The following is a 6,000-nucleotide window of genomic DNA, read 5'->3' as shown; positions in this document are numbered from 1 at the left end:
AGAGTAGAGTAGAGTAGAGTAGAATAGAATAGAATAGAATAGAATAGAATAGAATAGAATAGAATAGAATAGAGAATGGAATGTAATGGAATGGAATGGAGTAGAGTAGAGTAGAGTAGAGTAGAGTAGAGTAGAGTAGAGTAGAGTAGAGTAGAGTAGAGTAGAGTAGAGTAGAATAGAATAGAATAGAATAGACTAGAATAGAATAGAATAGAACAGAACAGAACAGAACAGAGAATGGAATGGAATGGAATGGAATGGAATACAGTAGAGTAGAGTAGAGTAGAGTAGAGTAGAGTAGAGTAGAGTAGAGTAGAGTAGAATAGAATAGAATAGAATAGAATAGAATAGAATAGAATAGAATAGAATAGAATAGAATAGAACAGAACAGAACAGAGAATGGAATGGAATGGAATACAGTAGAGTAGAGTAGAGTAGAGTAGAGTAGAGTAGAATAGAATAGAATAGAATAGAATAGAATAGAGAATGGAATGGAATGGAATGGAGTAGAGTAGAGTAGAGTAGAGTAGAGTAGAGTAGAGTAGAGTAGAGTAGAGTAGAGTAGAGTAGAGTAGAATAGAATAGAATAGAATAGAGAATGGAATGGAATGGAATTGAGTAGAGTAGAGTAGAGTAGAGTAGAGTAGAGTAGAGTAGAGTAGAGTAGAATAGAATAGAATAGAATAGAATAGAATAGAATAGAATAGAATAGAATAGAATAGAACAGAGAATGGAATGGAATGGAATACAGTAGAGTAGAGTAGAGTAGAGTAGAGTAGAGTAGAGTAGAGTAGAGTAGAGTAGAATAGAATAGAATAGAATAGAATAGAACAGAACAGAACAGAACAGAACAGAACAGAGAATGGAATGGAATGGAATACAGTAGAGTAGAGTAGAGTAGAGTAGAGTAGAGTAGAGTAGAGTAGAGTAGAGTAGAATAGAATAGAATAGAATAGAATAGAATAGAATAGAATAGAATAGAATAGAATAGAATAGAATAGAATAGAAAATATGGGACGGGACGGGATGGGACGGGACGGGACAGGACAGGACGGGATGGAACGAAACGGAAAGAGTTGGAAAGGATCTTAGAGGTCTTCTATCTAGTCCAACCCCTTGATCAGGCAGGAAACCCTATATCTATACCATTTCAGACAAGTGGCTGCCCAGCCTCTTCTTAAAAACCTCCAGTGATGAAGCTCCCATAACTTCTGAAGGCAACTTCTGTTCCATGGGTTGATTGTCCTCACTGTTAGGAAGTTTCTCCTCATTTCTAAATTGAATCTCTCCTTGATGAGTTTCCATCCGTTGCTTCTTGTCCTGCCTTCAGGTGCTTTGGAGAACAGCTTGACCCCCAACTCTTCTTTGGGGCAGCCCCTCAAATACTGGAAGACTGCTATCATGTCCTCTCCAGTCCTTCTTTTCTCTAGACTAGACCCCAACCTAATTCTTGCAACCATTCTTCATCTGTTTTACTCTCCAGCCCTTTGATTATCTTCTCTGCTTCTTATCTGCTTATGGTATAGCTGTCATTTTGGCTGTGAGATTGGGTGATCTTCCTCGTTTTACAGAGGAACAGGAACAGCCTGGGCGAGAGGGAGGAAGAAGGTTTCTATGCTTTGTAATAGCAAAACTGAAGTTATCATCTTTGTGTTCAGGACACAAAGGGGTGTGAGACACCCTCCCTACTTCCCCCCCCCATCACAGCATCTGATCTTTTGAGGACGTCCCGCCGTAGATCTCAAAACGCCTGTGTTAAAAAAGAAAAAGGAAAAGGGGGGGGGGAAAAAGGTAAAAAGCTTTGGACGAAAGTGCATACGTGGTTAGAAAAAACGTTAAGGCAGCATATAGATCAGGGGTGTCAAACTGGATTCTCGATTCGAGGGCCGGATCAGCATTGTAGTTCTCCTCCGCGAGCTGGCGGGGCGGCAGCGGAGGATAGGAGAGACGGGATGGGTGCCTACTGTACCGTGGTGAGTTGCTACCGGTTCTACACGGATTGGCGAACCGGTAGCGGCGGCGGCAGGAGTCTCCGCCTACCCACGCCGGACACTTCTGCGCCTGTACAAAAGCATCGCGTGCGCACGAGTGAACCAATAGCGACGGGTTTTGCAACCCACTACTGCTACTGCAGCACTCTGCTGGCCAAAAACAGACCGCACAGAGGCCTCCTGTGCTGGGCCCGTTTCGGCCTGTTTTTGGCCCATTCATGGCCTGTTTCTGGCCTGTTTTGGCTGGCAAAGTGCTGCTGGAGGCCGGAGAGGCTGAAAACGAGCCACACAGGGCTCGTTTTTGGCACGTTTTTCGCCCATTTCTGGCCAATTTTAGGCCAGCAAAGTGCTGCAGGAGGCCCTGGAGGGTGAAAATGAGGCATGGTGTGTGTGGGGGAGCACACGTGACCCGTTTTTGGCCAGCAGAATGCTGCAGGAGGCCGGGGAGGCTGAAAACGGGCCACACAGGGCCCGTTTTTGGCCTGTTTTTGGCCGGCAGAGTGCTGCAGGAGGTCGGGGAGGCCGAAAACGGGCCGCACAGGGCCCATTTTGGGCCTGTTTTTGGCCGGCAGAGTGCTGCAGGAGGCTGGGGAGGCTGAAAACGGGCCGCACAGGGCCCGTTTTGGGCCTGTTTTTGGCCGGCAGAGTGCTGCAGGAGGCCATGGAGGGCGAAAATGAGGCATGCCCCCCCCACAGCCCATTTTAGCTCACAGAGGCACCGTGGGCGTTGCGTTTTGACACCCCGACATAGATTATAAGACAGAACTATTTTTGTTAGGCCTAATATCAGAAAAATATGATAAAGGGAAGGTATGTTTAATTTTACATGCATTGGCCTCAGCAAGAATTGTTATTTGCACAATACTGGGGGGGGGGGGGAAGCCGAGGAAACACCTAGAGGAGAAGAAGATATAATCAAAAAAATATTAGACCGTGCAGAAATGGATAGACTAACCCTGAAGATAAAAGAAAAAAGAAGACACAGAATGTTTTAGAACTTGGGCCTTGTTTTATCAATGGTTGGGTAATAGAGGAAGAAACTAGGAATTGAAAAAGTATGATTATGTAAGCAAATTAACCCAGACAGCATGTTGTTCACCTATTGCCGTGATGGCGAACCTGTGGCATAGGTGGCACGTGAAGCCATATTGGTGGGCACGCGAGCTTAGCTCTGGCATGCATGCGTGCGCCGGCCAGTTGATTTTCGGGCCTTCTGGGCCTACCAGAAGTCAGGAAACACACTGTTTCCAGCCTCCAGAGGGCCTCTAGGGTGTATGGGGGGGAAGGCTGTTTTTGCCCTCCCCAGGCTCCTAGAAAGGCTCTGGAGCCTGGGGAGGGCGAAAAATGGGTCTACTGGGCTCACTGTGCCATCATGTGCCAAAAGCAGGGGGAGCATTAGTGGGGCGGGGCAGGGGGGCGCATAGAATTATGGATGTGGGCATACATGCGTGTTTCCCCCCCCCCGCTTTTGGCATGCGATGGCAAAAAAGTTAGCCATCCCTGACCTATTTTGTATGTGAAGAGAAAATATATAAATAAACTATTAAAAAAAGAAAAGGAAAAGGAAAGTTTGCCAAGGAGTTGTTGAATTATCTATCACCTCCAGCAACAGGTTTCCAGCAAAACCGCAAGGACAGTTAATCCGTGATTTACATCCATTTTTTATTAGTGGCCATTCGAAGTTACGATGGCACTGAAAAAAAGTGACTCACGACCATTTTTCACACTTACGACCGATGCAGCATCCCCACCGTGATCAAATGTTCAGCTAGCCCTCGACTTAATTGTTCCTTTAGCGACCGTCCGAAGTTACAACAGCACTGAGAAAAGGGACATATCTTGTCCTGTTTTCACACTTATGACCGTTGCAAGATCCCCACATAATCAAAATTCAGACGCTTGGCAACGGATTCGTATTTATGACAGTTGCAACATCCCAGGGGATGGGGGGGAAGGTGTCACGTGATTCCCCTTTTATGGCCTTCCAACCAGCCAAGCCGATAGGGAAGCCAGATTCACTTAACAACTGTGTTACCCATTTAACGACTGCCCGGTTTACTTAAACAACTGTGGGTTTAACGTGGTTGTAAAATGTGGCAAAACTCACTGAATAACTGTTCCAGCAACGCAAATGTTGGGTTCAATTGTGGCCATAATTCGAGGACTATCTGTACTTATCACACTAGAAAAAGAACATTTTGATTGGGTAACAAAAATCATCAGATCCAGTTACAGCATAAAAACTCAGCGTCCAATAATACTTAAGCAGAACCACTGAAATATATTAAAAGTAGAAGGGGAAAGAAAAATAAAAAAACAGCCTGGGAAAAGACCTTCTGAGTCCCATAAAGTCCTTGTAAAAAGACACAACTGCCTTTTATCAAAACAACTAGTACATAGAGATGAATAACCCTTTGTTACTTCAGCCTGAGAAAGTTCTTATTTTGCGGTTAGAAAGTTGCAGCAATTCGGTTGCTAAGCCACAAAACTTCTGCATTCCATTAAATTCAAATGCAAATTCAGAATAGAGCTGGAGGGGACCTTGGAGGTCTTCTAGTCCAGCCCCCTGATTAAGCAGAAGACCCTACACCATTTCAGACAAGTGGCTGTCCAGTCTCTTCTTAAAAACCTCCCAATGATGGAGCCCCTACGACTTCTGGTGGCCAGCTGTTCCGCTGGTTCATTATTCTCACTGCCACAAAATTTCTACTTGGTTACATTATAAGGTTATCATCATTAAATGTAAAAAGTAGAGGCAGTTCTTGATTTACGACCACAATTTGAGTCCAAAATTTCCTGTTGCTAAGCCAGACGGTTGTTAAGTGAGTTTTGCTCCCGTTTACTTTCTTTCTTTTCCGCGGTTGTTAAGTGAAACACTGCAGTTGTTAAGTTAGTCATACGGTTGTTAAGTGAATCAGATTCTTCATGGACTTTGCTTGTATGATGGTCGCAAAAAGGGATCACGTGACCCCGGGACATTGCAATGTCACGTGGTCGATCACATGACCACGAGGATGCTTCAACAGTGGTGTGAAAATGGTTGTGTCATTTTTTTTTCAGTCCCGTTGTAAACTTTGAACCGTCGCTCAGTGAGTGGTTCTAAGTCGAGGACTACCTGCAAAGGAAAGTAAAACAAAGTACAATAAAGCCCATGTTGCTTGGCTGCTGTCACTCTCCTGGCCATTTATTTTCAATTCTTTCCTTGCTGTTTCTTCTTTTTTTATTATTTTTTTTTTAATTTGATTGATTTTATTATTCAATACATTTCTTGGTGCTTAATAAACATCGTGTTGTCTGGGTATTTAATTTGCTTAACAATACAGATTTGCATTCTTAATCTCACTCCACCCCTTTTTTCCAACCATCGGTAAAATAAATTCCATGTTTGATCCTCTTTCTGTTTAATTTTCAATGTCAATCTATCCATTTCTGCACAATCTAGTACAGTGATGGCTAATCTTTTTGCCATCACGTGCCAGGAGCGTGGAGGGGGGGGAGGGGGGGTCACTCACACCCATAATTCTATGTGCCCTGGCCCTGCACATCCGGGTACGACCCCCCCGCTACTCCACCACTCCTGGCACGCGATGGCACGGTAGGCCCGTTTTTTGCTCTCCCTAGCCTCCAGAGCCTTTCTAGGAGCCTGGGGAGGGCGGAAATGGCCTTCCTCACCCTCCCGGAAGCCCTCCAGAGGTTGGAAACGGCCCAGAAGGCCCGAAAATCAGCTGGCGCTGAGTTCACGTGCCCACCAATATGGCTATGCATGCCACCTGTGGCACGCGTGTCATAGGTTCGCCGTCACAGATCTAGTATCTTCTTGACTTCTTGGTATATTTTCATTTTTCCAATATTGTGCGAAAATAATCCTCGCTGCTGTTGGGACATGTTATATTAAATGCATACTTTTCTTATCAAGTTTTTTCTGATATTATACTTAACAATTCAGGTTTAAAATCTACATGTTTTCCTATCCTCTTTTCTAATCACCTGTGTTGTATCTTTGCCCAAT

Source organism: Pantherophis guttatus, chromosome 3 (genome assembly GCF_059756535.1).
Source record: "Pantherophis guttatus breed Tessera chromosome 3, ASM5975653v1, whole genome shotgun sequence".
Classification (NCBI taxonomy): Eukaryota; Metazoa; Chordata; class Lepidosauria; order Squamata; family Colubridae; genus Pantherophis; species Pantherophis guttatus.
This window is presented reverse-complemented; position numbering follows the sequence as displayed.